A 16,710-nucleotide genomic window follows, 5' to 3' on the forward strand; every position below is an offset into this window, starting at 1 on the left:
CGGTCCTTGGTCACCCACCCCGACCGCCTCGTCTGCCCCCCATTCCCATTCCGTGCCCGCTTTTCCTCTTTCCCCCGCCCCGCGTGGTTCGGGGCTCTGCCGCATAATAAAGGCCGGAGAGCCGAGCGGCTGGACCCGGCCGGGCGCGGGGGCCGCCGTGCCAGCCCTGGAGCCCCAAATCCCGGCGCTCCCGGTGCCCCCGTCCCGCGGAGGCCCCGCAGCCCTGAGCGCGGAGCAGCGCCCGGCTCCCCGTTCCCGTGCGCGCACAGCCCCGGGGCTGCTGCCCGCGCACCCCTGCGGAACGAGCGGGGCTGGGGCGCTCGCCGGGCACGGTTCTGCTCGGCTGCTTCTCCATCACCTGCCGGCTGGCATGCTCCCCCTCTCCCTTGCTTTGCAAACTCCAAAAGCTCTGCAATGGCAAAACCTCTTTTATTAAAACTCGGCTGCGGCTTTTCCTCTTTGCTTCCAGGTCACAGGATATACTGGGATTGAGAGGGTTCCTGAAATCCGACTCTCGAGGACACGGACTCTCGAGGACACGGCCCGTGGGAGAATTGAACTCACAACCTTGGTACTACCTGGGCTGTGCTCCGACTGACTGAGCCCTCTGCATCTCAGGTATGAAACTCCCAAGGATGGGAATCCTTGGCTCCAGCAAGGAAACTGCAGCTCGTTCTATTCTGCTAAAGCTGCTTTACACACCAGCCCCTGCCACGGCTGTAGGGTAGAACTGGCTGGCAGCTGGCATGACAGCACCGCATCTTCCCATCCCCTGATTTTCCTGCCCTTTCCAGGATTTACCCAGCAGCTGTACATTTGCTCTTGCCATGTCTCTTTGTAGGGAGAAGTGAGCAGGACAGGTTCTGAGGCTTCCCTTGCTGCGTGACCTGAGTTCCTCTGGAGAGTGGCAGGTGGCATTTCCTGCAGGTGAGTGTTGCCCAAATGAAGCAGCTGCTGAAGCTGGGGCTGGTTTTGTGGCCCAGAGCTGCACAGAGGCCTCAGTGCCTCCCACTCACTGCCAGCAATGCTCCTTGTTGTTTCTGTGTGTCCCAGCTGCGGGGAACGGGGGGCAGGAGGAGGCCAGGAGTCCCCGAAAGGCATCCAGCACCTCTTGTCCTTGGGCCTTCGGGGCAAGGGCTGTGCCTGCAGTGTGCTGCCCGTGCCAAGCACACGGCCCGGGATGGGCGCTGGGTGCCCGGCCGGCGCTGGCACGGACACGGCTCAAGGGCTGCCCGTGGCTCCCGGGCCAGGGGCTGCTCTGAGCAGGCTCCTGGAGACGCTTCAGCCTGGATACAGGCCACTGACAGCCCAAAAGCAGCCCAAGGAGCAGCTGGCGTGTCCTGGTGATGGTGGCACTGGCTGCGTGCAGAGGGGCTCAGACAGCAATTCCTGGTTCCAGCCTCCCAGAGCTCCCAGGCAGCTGCCAGGTATGTCCTGTCCACCCCAATTGCCTTCCCTTCCCTTCCTGCCTGAGGCCTCGTTCAGCAGCAGCAGCACTAAAGCCAAGGCAGTCTTCCTCACAGCTATTAAATGCCAACCGACAGCCTGCAGAGATGCCTTCAAATCAAAGGTTCAGGTGGGATGAAGTTTTGTTTGGACGAAGGTGGGAGTTTCCAGGGAGCCAGCTGGAAGTGCAGAAGGGATGGAAAGCTTTCCCAGGTGGGTCCCACTGGAGGTGTGCTGGAGGCAGGGATGTGCACCCTTTGCTGAGGGAAAAGAACTTGCAGAGGCCACTGCTGAGGCCCTGAAAGGAGCTGAGCTGCTGCAGGGAGAGATGTCCTCCCGTGGGCACGGGGAGCTGCCTTGGCACGGGACGGGAGTGCCCCTGGCCCTGCCTTCTCCTGCTTGAAAATATCACCTGGAGCCCCGGCTCAGGGGGGCTAAATCAGCTGGACTCCGGGCAGCTCTGTCAGCTGCCCCCGGGACATGGGTGGGGCTGGGGGATGAGGGCTTTAAATAGCCAATTCTTTGGAACAGATGCCTGTCCCTGTCCCGATGCTGCTGAGCTTCCTTGGACGCTCTGCCCGTTCCTGGCACAGCTGGCGTTCAAGGGGCAGCTCTGCACGGGAATATCCACCCTCCGTGAGGCACTGTGAGGGTATGGCAGCAGGAACTGAGCAGGGAATTGGGGGCTGTGGGATAATTCACGGGAACTAGAAAGCTGACAGTGGGCCCCGAGTCTGGGCGCTGCACAGAGAACAATCTTTGTGCTGCCCTGTCACCTTTTTCTTTTTTTTTTTTTTTTTTTTTTCTTTCAGGTGCTGGACTTGCCTCTGTGGATGTGTGCTGAGCTCTCACTGCAGGGGACTGTGAGGCCTGACTGGCTGTGAGTTTGTGTTCTTCTCACAGGAGAATCAGAAATGATCATTAATTAGACCACAGAAATCTTTTCTGAAACCTTTCCCCTTTCCTGCCCTTTGCTGGTAAGTCTTTTCTTTCTGCCTTTAACTCTACAGCTGTTCCCTGATGTCATTGCCCCGTCTCACTTCTGTGCAGCTCCTAGCTGGGGAAAGCTCATAATAGAGCTGGTAACAAGTAAGCACTTGTTTCTACACTTCTTTTTCCAAAACTTTCACCAGAACTTAATTTCACTAGTTAGGAAGCATGGTGAGGGGTGCAGGAGGAGCAGGAATAGGGGAGGGAAGCCTTGAGCACTGCAGGCTACAAAGATCTGCGTTTATCAATTTGATTTAGTCCTGCTGTGTTAAGGATACATAAATAGGCAAAATCCAAGGCACAGGGTGAAGTTCCTGTGACAATGCTACTAAGTGTTTATCTTGAATTACTCAGTGTGCCCCATTTCCCTTTAATAAGTGCTCTGATACCCCTGTAGAAACAAACACAACATGGGTGGGACAGTGCACCTCACAACTCCACAAAGAGTGGCACCTCTACCTCGTATGGCAGTGCCATTTTAGTACAGCCCAACTGTCTCACAGCAGAGGGCTGAAGGCCCCTGGGAAAACAATTCTGGCACGCCCCTGAGCCCTTCCCCGGCTCTGTGGGGTGCCCCTGAGCCCTTCCCCGGCTCTGTGTGCCCCAGCTGCCCTGTCACCTCACCCCATGGGCACACTGCTCCCTGCAGCACACACACACTGCTGCCTTCCTGGCAGCTCCCAGGCACCTACCAGCCACGTGTTGGACGGGATCAGGAGGGAAAACAGCCCTTCTGCAGCCATTTTCTGGGCAGCTGGCAGTGATTCACGCACAAGGGGCATGGATACCATCAGTGGGTTCCCCTCAAAGTCTGTCCACGTTCAGCAGCACATGGTGGTATTCACCATCTGCATCAGTGACACGCACAGGGAGTTAGGGAGGAGAACTCCTTAGTTCAGCAGGAAGCAGCAGGGCAGGAGAGGGGAGAGGGGCTCACTGGGATGGGATGGGATGGGAAGTCACAGTGAGCCTGGCAAATGGCCCCTGCAGTGTGCAGGGAGAGGCTGTGCAAGGAGAATGGCAAAGTGTAACTCAGAATGGCAATTATTAGTAGAGTTTTGGTTGGAAAGGGCATGAAAAATACCCTCACCTGGACAAGAGTTATTTCACTCTGTGATGTATTGACAGGAGTGCCCAATCCCAGCTGGAGTAACCCTTGTGATGCCATCAGCATTGGGAATGTCTGGCTCTGTGAGTTCTCTATGTGGCAGGGGGTCCCAACTTCAGGGAAATAGTGGGGCCCTTGGAAAGGCAGGAGAGGGAATCCTCAAAGGCCTGAGAGCCTGGTTTCTGACAGAGAACTGTAGTGATGGGAAGACTCAAAGTTCTGAAACTTTTGAAGGTGTTGAGACTTTTGAAAATACTCTTCAAAAAGAATGAATTTGTTATCCATGTGCACTTGGGATCAGGCAGAGAATCCTGAGCTGCAGTTCCAGGTGGAGTGGTTCATGCCAGACCCTTGTAGCCCTGGAACAGCATTTTTGATGTGAAGTCCCTGTAAGACTCTGAGAAGAAACTTAGACTGATTTGTTGGTGTCGCTGCACGCTCTGAGGGTAGAGAGGGCCAAGAGCTGACACACTGTCAGTCATTTCCAGCTGTGTTACCTGTGATTTCACACAGAACTGGCACTGTGATTTGTGGCTGCTGGTGTCAAGGTGACCAAGAAGTCTGTAGAAGGGGATTCCAGTGGAGGGGTTGGAAAGGCAAAGGGCTGTGCTGGGTGCCCCACCTTGGCAGCAGCTCTGGGGTCTCAGGCTGGCAGCCCTCCTCAGCTTTTCCAAAAGGGATAAATCACTTTAATGTGTGAAGGGAAATAAAGTAGTATTTTACTGTTAAATTAACTTATAGATCAAATGTCTTGCAATGTGCTCGCAGTCCTTCAGAATTTTCTCCAGGTAACATTTGCTGAAGGACACCTTTCAGATCCCAGTCCCCCTTAAAGCAGCTTGGGATGCTCAAACTTAGAGGGCTTTTCCAGTTGTAGGAACAAGGAAAATGCAGTCTGCAGCTCCTGACCAGAGGAGTGTCCGTAGCAGCAGAGGGTGGCAGCCCAGGGTGACCAGCACCTTGCCATTGCAGGTGGCACCCGGGTGGGTCTGGAGCGTTGTCTTCTGGTTGCAACCCCTTGTTTTGTTGTGATCCCGTTCAGGATCCTGGGAGGAGCAGCTGTCTGGAGGCAGGGAAGGGCAGTCCCAGCATGGTCCTGTAGAAGCTTTCCTGTCATCCTCCTGGTGCTCCTCAGAGCTGTAGATGGAAAGAAGTGGGCTGTGCTGTGCCACTGCCAGCATCTCCACTGCCCCTTGCTGGGTGATTCTCGTGCACCAAAGCAGGACAGTTCTGCCCCCTTCACCTTCTCATTAAATCAGAGTCTAGGAAAAATGTTACTCCCTCCAGATTTAGAAGTGTGATACCTCAGCTGTCTGTGCAGAATTTCCAAACAGTAACTTGGGGTGTCATTGCCAAAAACTTTGGGTTCCTTTACCCACCAGGCCGTGTCTCCAATCCCAGCCCACGTTCCAATGAACGTGTCACTCACTCCTGCAGACGTTGCCATCAAAGCAGTGCAGATTCCCTGGGTTCTGGGGTGCTTCTGTGTTTTTGAGTGGATGTTTTCAGCTTAACAGTGTGTTGGGGCTGGGGAGGGTGGGGAGACACAAGCCTTTGCTAACCCTGACAGAGCTGAGCAGTGCTAGGGAGAGAAAAACCAAGAGAAATTCACGGTGTGGTAGCAGAGAAGCCGTGGGATCATTTCTTTTGTTATTTGCAGATAAGAAAATGACCCAGTGGGAAGAGCCCAGGCTGCAGAACCCAGCCATCATCACAGGCCCAGTAAGTAGAGCTGTGGGATCCTGCAGGAAATGCCTGACTGGGGCACAGCTGAAGGAGCAGCAGCCCCTGCCTGCTCCTGGGCTCAGGGGTGGGCAGCCTGGGAAGCAGGAGCTCTCTGCCCACATCTAAGGCAGAGGAAGCTGGGGATGTCACAGCAGGCTCTGGGCAGCCTCCCTGCTTGCTCAGGGTTTGGGGATGCCTAAGGGGAAGTGCCCCTGTTTGCCTTACCTGGGTCATTCCTGGCAGTAGCGTTTCACTGGGCTGGCACATTGTTCTATTTATTTGAGGATCTCTGGACCATAAAGAGCTGTTTGCACTTGGGAGGAGAGAGGTGGGCCCATGTGGATTCAAAGTGGGGAAAAAAAGGCTCTGTGTGTAAATTCACCTTTAGCAGCGTGTCCATGGAGTGTATCTGTAATTAAATTGGTACCTGTACTTGCCTTTGTACACCTTGCTGTCTTTTGCTGTGAATAAAAACATTCATTCAATAAAGTTAAGTCGCCCCTAGTCAAGATACCCCACGTCTTCCCCTTGGCTCCTGTCTTTCTTTTTCATATTTGCTGTAGCATTAACTCTATTTCTTTTTCTCTCTATTTCTTTTCTTTTTCTCTGGATTTCTTTTTCTCTCTATTTCTGTCTGACTCTATTTCTCTTTCCCTGTTTCTAGTAGTCTCTAACTCTGGTTTTTTTCTTTTTCACTCTTTCTTTTTTTTTTCTCTCTAACCTTTTTCTAACTTTCTTTTCCTTTCTAGCTGTACAGTTTAAAAAACAGCAATACAAATTTTCAGGCTCCTTGCAAGTAAAAAAAAAAAAAACAAAACACCAAAAAACCTTATGTTATTATTTAAATAAAATTATTTACACCTCAGGAGCCTGAAATTTTCTACTGCTGCACCAGACATACATATTTTTTCTCCTTTTTCATATATGCCAGGTAGGGCCCCTCATTAATACTCCAGATGGCAGTGACTAATAATTACCTTGATTGAACATTACATGCCTACTCTGGAGTACTAATGAAAGTAGTTATTAGTTAGTTGGGCAGTTAATTCAATATTTAGCTAACTAGCCAATTTCTCGGTGCACCACCACGCCTGTCACTCACCCAAAGATCCACTTCTCACACAAGCCCAGCCCGTCACAACCCCAGCCCCGGTCCCTCGACACGTGGGGGCCCCAGGGTGTCACCTGCACATCACGGCATCTCCTGTGCCCGAGCGCCTCCGGAGGGACCCTGAGGCCATCCCCAGCGCTGATCCCGTCCCTCCCGAGGGACCCTGAGGGCCATCCCCAGCGCTGATCCTGTCCTTCCCGAGGGACCCTGAGGCCATCCCCAGCGCTGATCCTGTCCCTCCCGTGTCCGTCCCCCTGGGACGCTCCCCCAGCCCCGCCCCTGCCCCGCGCCCCAGCCCTGGCTGCGCACCTGCCGCTAACGCCGCCTTGTGGGCACAGCGCGGTACTGCAGCCGCTGCCGAGCACTGCCAGAGCGCCGGCTCGGGGGTGGCTGCAGTACCGCGCTCTGCCCACAAGGCGGCAGCACTGCCGCCCTTCCCACGCTCGCAGCCGCGGCCGCTCTCGCAGCCCGAACTCGGCGTCACCCTCCCCTCTATTCACACACACACCCCCCGCTCCCCGCTCCATCCGGGCAGCGCCGGCGGGGACGCCGCTGCAATCCGGATCTCCGGCGAGGAGAACAGCATTGCTGCCCTGCCGGATTGAGAAATCCGATTCCTTGCAGAGATTGAGGGGATAGGGAGCTGATCCTCAGGCTGGCTTTTGGTAGCGGCAATTGGGTGAGATGGGGAGAGGGGATATTCTCCCGGATCCGTTAAAGCCAGCTCTGCTGGGTTTGGGTATCTCTCTCCAAAAACTGATCCCGCTGAAGGGGGCTTGAGGAAGCAGCGGGATGCCCTGGGGGCTGTGCTGGAACCCCCAGCCCCGGTGAGGAATGCTGGGCAGTGCCGGCTCCGAGGGGACCCGGAACAGGGAGCAGCCCCGCTTCGGCCCCGGGAGAGGGGGCGGGCCGCGAGCGATGGCCCCGCCCCAGCCCGGGCAGGACGAGGCGCCGGGGAGGGAGCGGGCGGGGCCGGGCCCGACTCAGGTGCGCGGGGCCCCAGTGCGGCTGCGCGGGCCGGGGCCTATTTCTATGCGGCCGATCCGCTGCCGGCCCGTTCCATTCGGGAGCACTCGTGCTGGGATGCGGCGGGATCCTCGTCGGAGCGCTGTGCCAGGGACAGCTCCCGGTTCTGCGCGAATCCTGGGGCGCTCAGGTAGGACCAGGGTCGGGTCTAGGTTTTGGCGGTATTGGCTGGGGGTTCCAGGCGGTGCCGCCTCTCCCCGGGCAGGCAGGGTGCGGGTAGCGGGGCTGGGATCGGGATCGCCGCAGGCAGCAGCAGTAGCCGCCCCGGACGGGCGCTGGGGCTGAGCCCGGCGCTGCCGCTCCCATTCCGTTCCGGCGGCCGCGGCACTCTGGACACGGTCCCGCTGTGGCCGCGGGGAGCCGGGGCTCTGCCGGTAACCGCGCCCGGAAGAACGGCGGCGGGATCTCCCCGTGTAGACGCCGCATCGCGGCTGGAGCCGGCCGTGGCGCGGGGAGCGCCGTGCCAGCCCTGGGAGCCCCAAATCCCGGCGCTCCCCGGTGCCCCCGTCCCGCAGAGGCCCCGCAGCCCTGAGCGCGGAGCAGCGCCCGGCTCCCCGTTCCCGTGCGCTGCGCAGCCCCGGGGCTGCTGCCCGCGCACCCCTGCGGAACGAGCGGGGCTGGGGCGCGGGACGAGCCGCTCGGCGGGGCCGGGCACGGTTCTGCTCGGGCTGCTTCTCCATCACCTGCTAGGTGCGACGCTCCCCCTCTCCCTTGCTTTGCAACTCCAAGAAGCTCTGCAATGGCAAAGCCTCTTTTATTAAAATTCGGCTGCGGCTTTTCCTCTTTACTTCCAGGTCACAGGATATACTGGGATTGAGAGGGTTCCTAAAATCCGACTCTCGAGGACACGGCCCGTGGGAGAATTGAACTCACAACCTTGGCACTACCTGGACTGTGCTCCGACTGACTGAGCCCTCTGCATCACAGGTATGAAACTCCCAAGGATGGGAATCCTTGGCTCCAGCAAGCTGCACAGAGGCCTCAGTGCTTCCCACTCACTGCCAGCAATACTCCTTGGTGTTTCTGTGTGTCCCAGCTGCGGGGAACGGGGGGCAGGACGAGGCCAGGAGTCCCTGAAAGGCATCCAGCACCTCTTGTCCTTGGGCTCCCGGGCCAGGGGCTGCTCTGAACAGGCTCCTGGAGATGCTTCAGCCTGGATACAGGCCACTGACAGCCCAAAAGCAGCCCAAGGAGCAGCTGGCGTGTCCTGGTGATGGTGGCACGGGCTGCGTGCAGAGGGGCTCAGACAGCAATTCCTGGTTCCAGTCTCCCAGAGCTCCCAGGCAGCTGCCAGGTATGTCCTGTCCACCCCAATTCCCTTCCCTTCCCGCCTGAGGCCTCATTCAGCGGCAGCAGCACTAAAGCCAAGGCAGTCTTCCCTCACAGCTATTAAATGCCAACCAACGGCCTGCAGAGATGCCTTCAAATCAAAGGTTCAGGTGGGATGAAGTTTTGTTTGGGCGAAGGTGGGAGTTTCCAGGGAGCCAGCTGGAAGTGCAGAAGGGATGGAAAGCTTCCCAGGTGGGTCCCACTGGAGGTGTGCTGAAGGCAGGGATGTGCAGCCTTTGCTGAGGGAAAAGAACTTGCAGAGGCCACTGCTGAGGCCCTGAAAGGAGCTGAGCTGCTGCAGGGAGAGATGTCCTCCCAGGCTGCAGAACCCAGCCATCATCACAGGCCCAGTAAGTAGAGCTGCGCGATCCTGCAGGAAATGCCTGACTGAGGCACAGCTGGAGGAGCAGCAGCCCCTGCCTGCTCCTGGGCTCAGGGGTGGGCAGCCTGGGAAGCAGGAGCTCTCTGCCCACATCTAAGGCAGAGGAAGCTGGGGATGTCACAGCAGGCTCTGGGCAGCCTCCCTGCTTGCTCAGGGTTTGGGGATGCCTAAGGGGAAGTGCCCCTGTTTGCCTTACCTGGGTCATTCCTGGCAGTAGCGTTTCACTGGGCTGGCACATTGTTCTATTTATTTGAGGATCTCTGGACGATAAAAAGCTGTTTGCACTTGGGAGGGGTAGAGAGGTGGGCCCATGTGGATTCAAAGTGGGGAAAAAAAAGGCAAAAAATGGGTCTGTCAGTTTAAGAGACATAAAACCTCTTGCAGGTAAACAGAGGTTTCAGAATATCAGCCTTAAAAGAAATGAACACAGCATTTTTCTTCAGTATCAATTTTTTAAAAGATCAAAGAGTAGTTCTTTGACTTTTTATGCTGGTTTTATGGTGAGTTATGCCAGTTTATGCCATTTTATGATATTCTGAGTGATCAAACTCCCAATCCCAAGATGTTTCCTGGTGCCAAGAGTACCTTTGTGTTTTGGATAAATCCTTGGGACCGTTAGGCGTTTCAGGATACAGCAGATGAGCCTGCTGCACAGTGTAATTCTAATTGCTTAGTAATAATGTCAGTAACAGTCACTTGTTTGACCCTAGCTGCTTTTGGAGGGATTTACCCATTTATCAGCATTTAAAACTGGAGATCCTCACACACAGCACTGTGCAAATTGCTAACAGGCCTTTCCCCAGAAATGCTGAGCATAAATGAGACTATTTGAGAAAGCTTGTTTGAAGGAAATGAAATGATCATGGTCCCCTTGAGTGACTGACAGTAGTTTGTTGGTTTTAAGGGAAAGCAGGGGCTAATCCATTTCACAGAAGCACTAAGGAATCATCTGAATGCTTTCACTAATAATATTTCTGGTGCCATGACAAACAGCATTACTTAAATTGCATTTCACATTGTGTTTAAATTAAGGAAGAATGTAGAAAGATTATTTAATAGCTGTAGTAAAGTCGTATTATCATCAGTAAAATGATGTCATTTTGTGGGATTTTTAAATCTCACCTGGCTGCTGCCTCTCCTGGGTGGGTTTGGGGGGGCTGGTAGCACAGTGTGTGTGGGTAGCAGGGCTGTCCCCTCCTCTGCAGTGCTCTGGGGTCTCAGTGCTGAGCAGCTGAGTGACCATCCTGCCCTGCAGTGCTCTGGGGTCTCAGTGCTCTCTCAGTGACCTCCTGCCCTCCCCACAGGCGGTGCCCTACTCCCAGGAGTTCAAGCACAAGTACGACCACTTCCGCAAGAAGCTGAAGAAACCTGTGAGTAGAGCCTGCAGGACACGGCTGCACCTCCCTCCCTGTGCTCTCCTGTTTTCTTTGATTTCTCGTCGTTTTCATCAAATATTTACCACAGAAGTCTACAGCACTGTTTTGGAGCTGGCCCAGTTCCCCCCATGTTCCCAAAACGTGCACTGAGAGAGCACTGGGGAATGAAAACATGGGGAGCTGAACACGAGGTGTCTGATCTGTCACTGAGCTGTTAGCAGCCAGGAATTTGCCCTAAGGCTTATTTCTTGAGACTAACAAGGATGATCTAATCTTCTTTGGCACAGGCTGACATACCCAACGGATTTGAGATGAAATTACACAGCAATAACATTTTTGAGGAGTCCTACAGAAGAATCATGTCTGTGAAGAGACCTGATGTATTAAAAGCCAGGCTGTGGATTGAATTTGAGTGAGAAAAAGGACTTGACTATGGAGGTGTGGCCCGAGAATGTTTTTTTCTCTTGTCCAAGGAGATGTTTAAACCCTTACTATGGTTTCTTTGAATACTCAGCAACGTAAGTTGTATTTCTATTCTCAAGGGCTCTATACATGACATTTTGCATAAGAGGGAAGGTTGCTTAGGCAGAAGTCGCACCCCTTTCCAGGGTGCCCTGGGGAGCCCCAGTGCCCTGCTCCTCCTGCTCTTCAGAGAGCCTCTGGAATGGTCCTTGAGAAGCCAGGAAGCATTTCCATAGCTCAGGCAATATCCAGGGCAGCAGAGCTGCAGCTATTGAGGGCAGTGTCACAGCAAGCTGCTTTCCTCTGCCCAGACTCTGCCCAGAGTGGCAGTGCTGCTGTAGGGTGAGCTCAGAACGCAGCTGCTCGTCCCCACTGCAGTGGCCTCCAGAGCTTCAGGCTGGGGCTGCCCAGCTGTAAAGGCAGAGAGGGCATTCTTGCTGCCAGGGATTGGGTTTGCTGCTGTGCCCACCCTTCAGCCCCCGTGGCTTCGTGGGGGACATGCTGGAAAGGCCTTGGAGGGAGATGCCCCTAGGCACAAGCTGTGTGTGAACATGTCTGAGTGTCTGCTTATTTAAAGGCTTGCTTCTTGAGCTGGTTTTTTTTTTTCTTTCCCCAGAAAAGGGACAACTACACATTTCAGATGAATCCTAATTCAGGTCTCTGTAACGGAGATCACCTGTTGTACTTCACCTTCATTGGCCGGGGTGGCCGGCCTGGCTGTGTACCACGGGAAGCTGCTGGACGGTGAGTGCTGCTGCCAGGGGCTGGGGAGGGGCTGCAGTGCCTGAGAGCCCATTCTGGGACACGCTGGGGCTGCCAGGGCCTGAGGAGGGGCTGCAGTGCCTGAGAGCCCATTCTGGGACACGCTGGGGCTGCCAGGGCCTGGGGAGGGGCTGCAGTGCCTGAGAGCCCATTCTGGGACAGGCTGGGGCTGCCAGGGGCTGTTTGAATGGGATTCATTCAGTCACAGTGTCTTACTCAACAAGTGCCTTTCTTTCTCTGCTCAAGGGAAAACTCCAGAACCAGCAGGAGCATTGTCCCTAGAGGAAAAGCATGGAATTTTTATCAGTATTTCCATGCAAGCCTGCAGCCAAACTAGGGGGAGTCAACGGCAGCATATTTTCATATGTAAAATTATAGCTGAATGATTTAATGACAAATTCTGCTGCATTTTGAAATCTCACACCTGGCAGACATCACTGAGCTGATTTTCCTGAGCCTTGGTGCAGCAGAGGAAGCAAAGGAGTCCTGAGCAGAGGAAGGTCACTAGCCTGATTTTCAGGCAACTCCTTGGAGAGGGAAGTAGTGATTTTAAATGGGATAGAGTACCCTGGGCTTAATTCCCCAGCTTTTGTCTCTCTCTGCCATTAATGTTAGGGTGGTCAGTGGAGTATGGCAGTTAGTGGATAATTGTTGAAACTGAAAAATTGGACTTTCTGTGCCATAATAAAATAAAGCTGAGCTGCTCTGATGCTGTTGCAGCTGCAGGACTGTTACAGTCAGGAGGTAACAGGAAATGCCAGGGGTGGTGCCCTCAAGCATTCCACCTTTCTGGAATGTGCAGGTGCAGGGTAGGGCAGATAATCTGTCCTCTCTCTCCCAGGCTTCTTCATCAGACCTTTCTACAAGATGATGCTGGGGAAGCCCATAACCCTGAAGGACATGGAGTCAGTGGTAAGAGCCCATTGAACCTGTGTCAGTGCTCACAGGCCCCTGGCTTTCCACAGCTCTGCACTAATTGCCCATTTTCAAACTGCCTAACTGTGATCTGCCCTAGGATAGTGAATACTACAACTCTCTGAAGTGGATCCTGGAAAATGACCCCACCGAGCTGGATCTCACGTTTTGCATAGATGAGGAAAACTTTGGGCAGGTACGTAAAGGTTACTTGCATCTTAGGACTGGTGGTTGCCGACAAGTAGCTCAGTGCTGACAGTCTGGTGGTGGTGAAAGCAGCTGGGAGCTCAGCTGGCCGTGTTCTCAGCTGGGAGCGGGGCTGCCAGCTCCTGTCAGGGAGCTGTGGCACCTCTGGGACAAGCTGGAGATGCAGCTGAGTAAAATACTTGCAGTGAGGAGGGATGAAGGTGTCCCACAGTCCAGCTGGGACATGCTCAGGGACTCTCTGATTCCTGAAGCTGAAGGTGCTGTCAGGGGAGAGCAGCAGAAGGACACCAGGTCCTCTCTGTAGTGCCTGTCACAGCTGGTGCGCCAGGGGGAAGCTGCCAGGTTGAAAAGGGTCACAGCCTATGGGGCTCTTTCTCCATGACAAATGAAAGTGTTGTAGACATTAAATTAAATTAGTTTGCTTAGAGGTTTTTATGACCTTTTTTTTGCATTTTCCCTTTGTTTACTTCTGAGCCCTAGATCCTGGCTCCAGATAGAACTGGAGCTGGGGACTGTAGGGCCTTTTATAAAAACTGACTTCAGCATTTCAAACCATGCATTCAGTGTCCTGTCAAAAATATTCTGATCCACTTTCCAGTGCTGCCTTTTTCCTGAAGCACCATAAGGTTATGGATTTCATGGAGAACTAGGAGCCACAGAATAGAGCGATTTTGTAACACACTGGTTGGATTTGGGCAGTTCCAGTATGTGATTTATCTTCTTGTATTACAAATAATAGCTATTATAATTTTGTGTATATAAAGTACCTATTTTGTGGTTCTATTTTATATAAATATATAATTTCATTATTATAAATAATAATTGTAATAAAATGATCAGTAAATAGCCAGCCCCTCTCTGCCAGTTTTCCCTTCTGTCAGTGCAGGTTTGTTCAAAAGTGTAAATCAATTTGCTCATGATTGCCTTATCCTGCTTGTGAAACACTGCTCAGGGAGAGTGGGTTCTGGGAGAAAGATGTCCTCAAATAACAGCCTTTGGTCTTTTGAAATGCAGACATATCAAGTGGACCTGAAGCCCAATGGGTCCGAAATCATGGCAACAAATGAAAACAAGCGGGAATACATTGATTAAGTACCGTGATGGAATGTGCCTGGGGGGAAGAAAGAGCAGCTGGGTTAGAATTGACCCTGCTGCAATCCCTGGAGCTTGTACTGCACAAGAGCATCAGGGATCATTGGGGAAAAACCTTACTGTTAACATTGGTTATATCCCGTCAGGTACAAGAACAAGGAGTAAATTAAATGACGTGCTTTGATCTCCTGAAATTCCCCCCATGGAAACGTCCTTCTCCAACACCTGGCTCAAGCCGAGATGAGCCAGAAGGTGCTCTCCAGCCTGGCCCTCATCCCAGTGTCCTCCTCTGCCAGTCACAGACCAGAGCCAGGAGTCCAGTGCCAGCAATCCTACCAAAACTGGCCAGATCTGAAATTAGGTTTCATTTTCAGATTTCTCAGTTCTTCTACCTACCAGGATGTAAAATGCTGAATTCATTAATACCTGCTGGCATTTTAAATCAGGGCCTTTTCCAAAGTGAAAGATGTTACAATTGCTACATTCATGCAAACTGGGAATTCATTTCCAGTGCCTGGACCTGGAGCAATTCCATGCCTGGAATTGACTTTTGATGCCTGCACCTGTGAGGTGTTTGTGCTGCGGGTGGCTGGTGCTGAAAGCAAGGTGTCCCTTTGCTGCAGTTTATTTCTTTATTTATAGGCGAGGTGCTGTGTCCTGACAGCTCTCCTCAGAGCTTGCAGACTTTGCTGGGAATTTTTAATTGCTCATTGCTCTGGAAGAATAAAATGTCTGCTCATGTAGGTACCTACAGGAGTGAAAAAATTCCCACTGTAATTTGGTCAAAGTCACTGGGCTTTTTGGTTTGTCTCTTCAAAATTCCATCAGTCACCAGCCAATAAATTGGAGTAGCTGGTGGAAGCTGCTTAGTTACCTGAACTTGCTGAAGTTGTAAATGACAAACTTGAAAGCATTTGGGGTTGCTGAAACCTTTGAGCCCTTGGCTGAGACCTGCTAATGAGTTTGTTTTTCTGGTGGGGTTTTGTTTCTTTCTGCAGCCTGGTCATCCAGTGGCGATTTGTCAACAGAGTGCAGAAAGAAATGAATGCCTTTCTGGAGGCGAGGCTCTTTAGCTCCTTTCTTTCCCAAAACCAGGGATTGTTTTTAACACAGATTTCTTACCCACTGGTGTCTGTGTAAAGGGAGTGGGGAGCTTGGCAGGGAATGCAAATAGAATACATGATGTTTTGTGATTTGACAGTTTTATCTTGTGTGAGAATATATCATCTTTCCCTTATGGGAATAAGGTCATTCTCGTTCAAGTTTAATTATTTGAGCTTGAAGTAATTTGGTCATTGATTTTTTTAATTAGGATTTATGTGGGATGAGAGTTTTAACTTTGCTCTTCTTTTTAGGGATTCACAGAACTGCTTCCTATCGACCCAATTAAAATTTTTGATGAAAATGAGCTGGAGGTGAGTCAATTTGGTGCCCCAAGCTGGCAGCTCTCTGACAGATGTGCCACGTTCTGGGCTTTTCAGTCATCTGTCTCTCTCCCTGGGGGAACGTGCGGACACGGCTGGAAATCAGATGTTTCTTCCTAATTAATAAATCTGTTCATGACATGAGAAGAGCTGCACTCAGGAGGGTGGTGGGGGGTGTGCCTCTGAAAGCCTGGAAGCAGCCTAGTGGATCAGTGCCACCCTCTGCCAGTCCCATCTGAGCCAAAGACGTGGAAGTTGTGTCACACTGTGGCAGTGTGCAGCCCTTCTGCAACAGCTGGGATACTCTGGGGATGCTCAGACTCTCCCCTGGGTGTGCATAAGTGCCTGAAGGTCAGAGCCCTGAGGGGCAGTGGCACCTTGTACCCTGTGAGGTCAGGGACACATCCCACCCTTCTGCTTGCCTGCAGTTACTGATGTGTGGCCTTGGTGACGTGGATGTCAGCGGCTGGAGACAACACACCATCTACAAAAATGGTTACTGCCCAAATCACCCTGTTATCCGTGGTTCTGGAAGGTAAGACTGGGCACCAGCCCTCGCTGGTCCTGTAGGTGAAAGTCCCTGCCCTTTTTTGCAATCATTTTTCTGTATGAGAACTGCTCAGGGTGGGTGGTTGTGCTGGGGCCAGAGCTGCTCCCTCCTGGCTCAGGTGAGGGCAGGTGCAGCTCCTGCTCAGATGGAGCAGAGGCAGCCCATAGTGCCCTGAGGCTGCTGGCACAGAGGGGCTCCTGCAGTGCTGAGGGTGTCTCTGCCCCCAGGCTGTGCTGCTGATGGACGCTGAGAAGTGGATCCGGCTGCTGCAGTTTGTGACCGGGACGTCCCGCGTGCCCATGAACGGGGCAGGACAGGGGCGGGACCGGGCAGTCCCAGAAGGCAGAGCCCGGGAGGAACCGGGATGAAGCGGGGTGGGCCCGGGGCTGGGGCCGAGGTGATTTAATGCCTGGAAACCACCCGGCCACCGTTTGCTGACGCCAAGCGGGGTGAGAGGAGGAGCTGCTTGTTCGGGCTCCCAGGTGAGCTGTGGGGTTTGGCTTCTACCCCTCTCCCCCGCTCTAGCCCTCCTTCCTTCTCTGCGTATTCCTCTTCTTTCCCCCCTTGTGCCTCCCAAAACCTCCCCTCCTCTCCCCCCTGCCCCTCCTTCCTTCTCCCTTGAACTCCTTTACTTTTTCCCCTTTCTCTCCCCATCTCAAGGGATACAGCCCAGGATATCTCAGGGCCCAGATGATTTCTGTTCCTTCTGCTTGTTTCACTTGCAGATGTTTCCCAGTCCAGCTCGCTGAGCCTCCAGCTCTGTGGCACGTTCTTCATTCCAGCTCTGGCTCTGAGATGCTGCACT

The 16,710-nt window shown here is 53.4% G+C and overlaps 1 long non-coding RNA gene and 1 pseudogene across 1 annotated transcript; both read left to right on the forward strand.

The window, feature by feature from the left end:
* The first annotated feature begins 1,175 nt into the window (after nt 1-1,175).
* LOC130266256 (uncharacterized) lies at nt 1,176-2,472 on the forward strand. The gene is made up of 3 exons (XR_008842801.1): nt 1,176-1,427; nt 1,524-1,659; nt 2,259-2,472. It is a non-coding gene; the product is annotated as an uncharacterized LOC130266256 (long non-coding RNA).
* Nucleotides 2,473-5,197: 2,725 nt separating this feature from the next.
* On the forward strand, nt 5,198-16,273 carry LOC130266255 (E3 ubiquitin-protein ligase NEDD4-like; annotated as a pseudogene).
* The last annotated feature ends 437 nt before the right edge of the window (nt 16,274-16,710 follow it).

The sequence above is a fragment of the Oenanthe melanoleuca genome, unplaced genomic scaffold (assembly GCF_029582105.1).
Source record: "Oenanthe melanoleuca isolate GR-GAL-2019-014 unplaced genomic scaffold, OMel1.0 S004, whole genome shotgun sequence".
In the NCBI taxonomy this organism is placed as follows: domain Eukaryota; kingdom Metazoa; phylum Chordata; class Aves; order Passeriformes; family Muscicapidae; genus Oenanthe; species Oenanthe melanoleuca.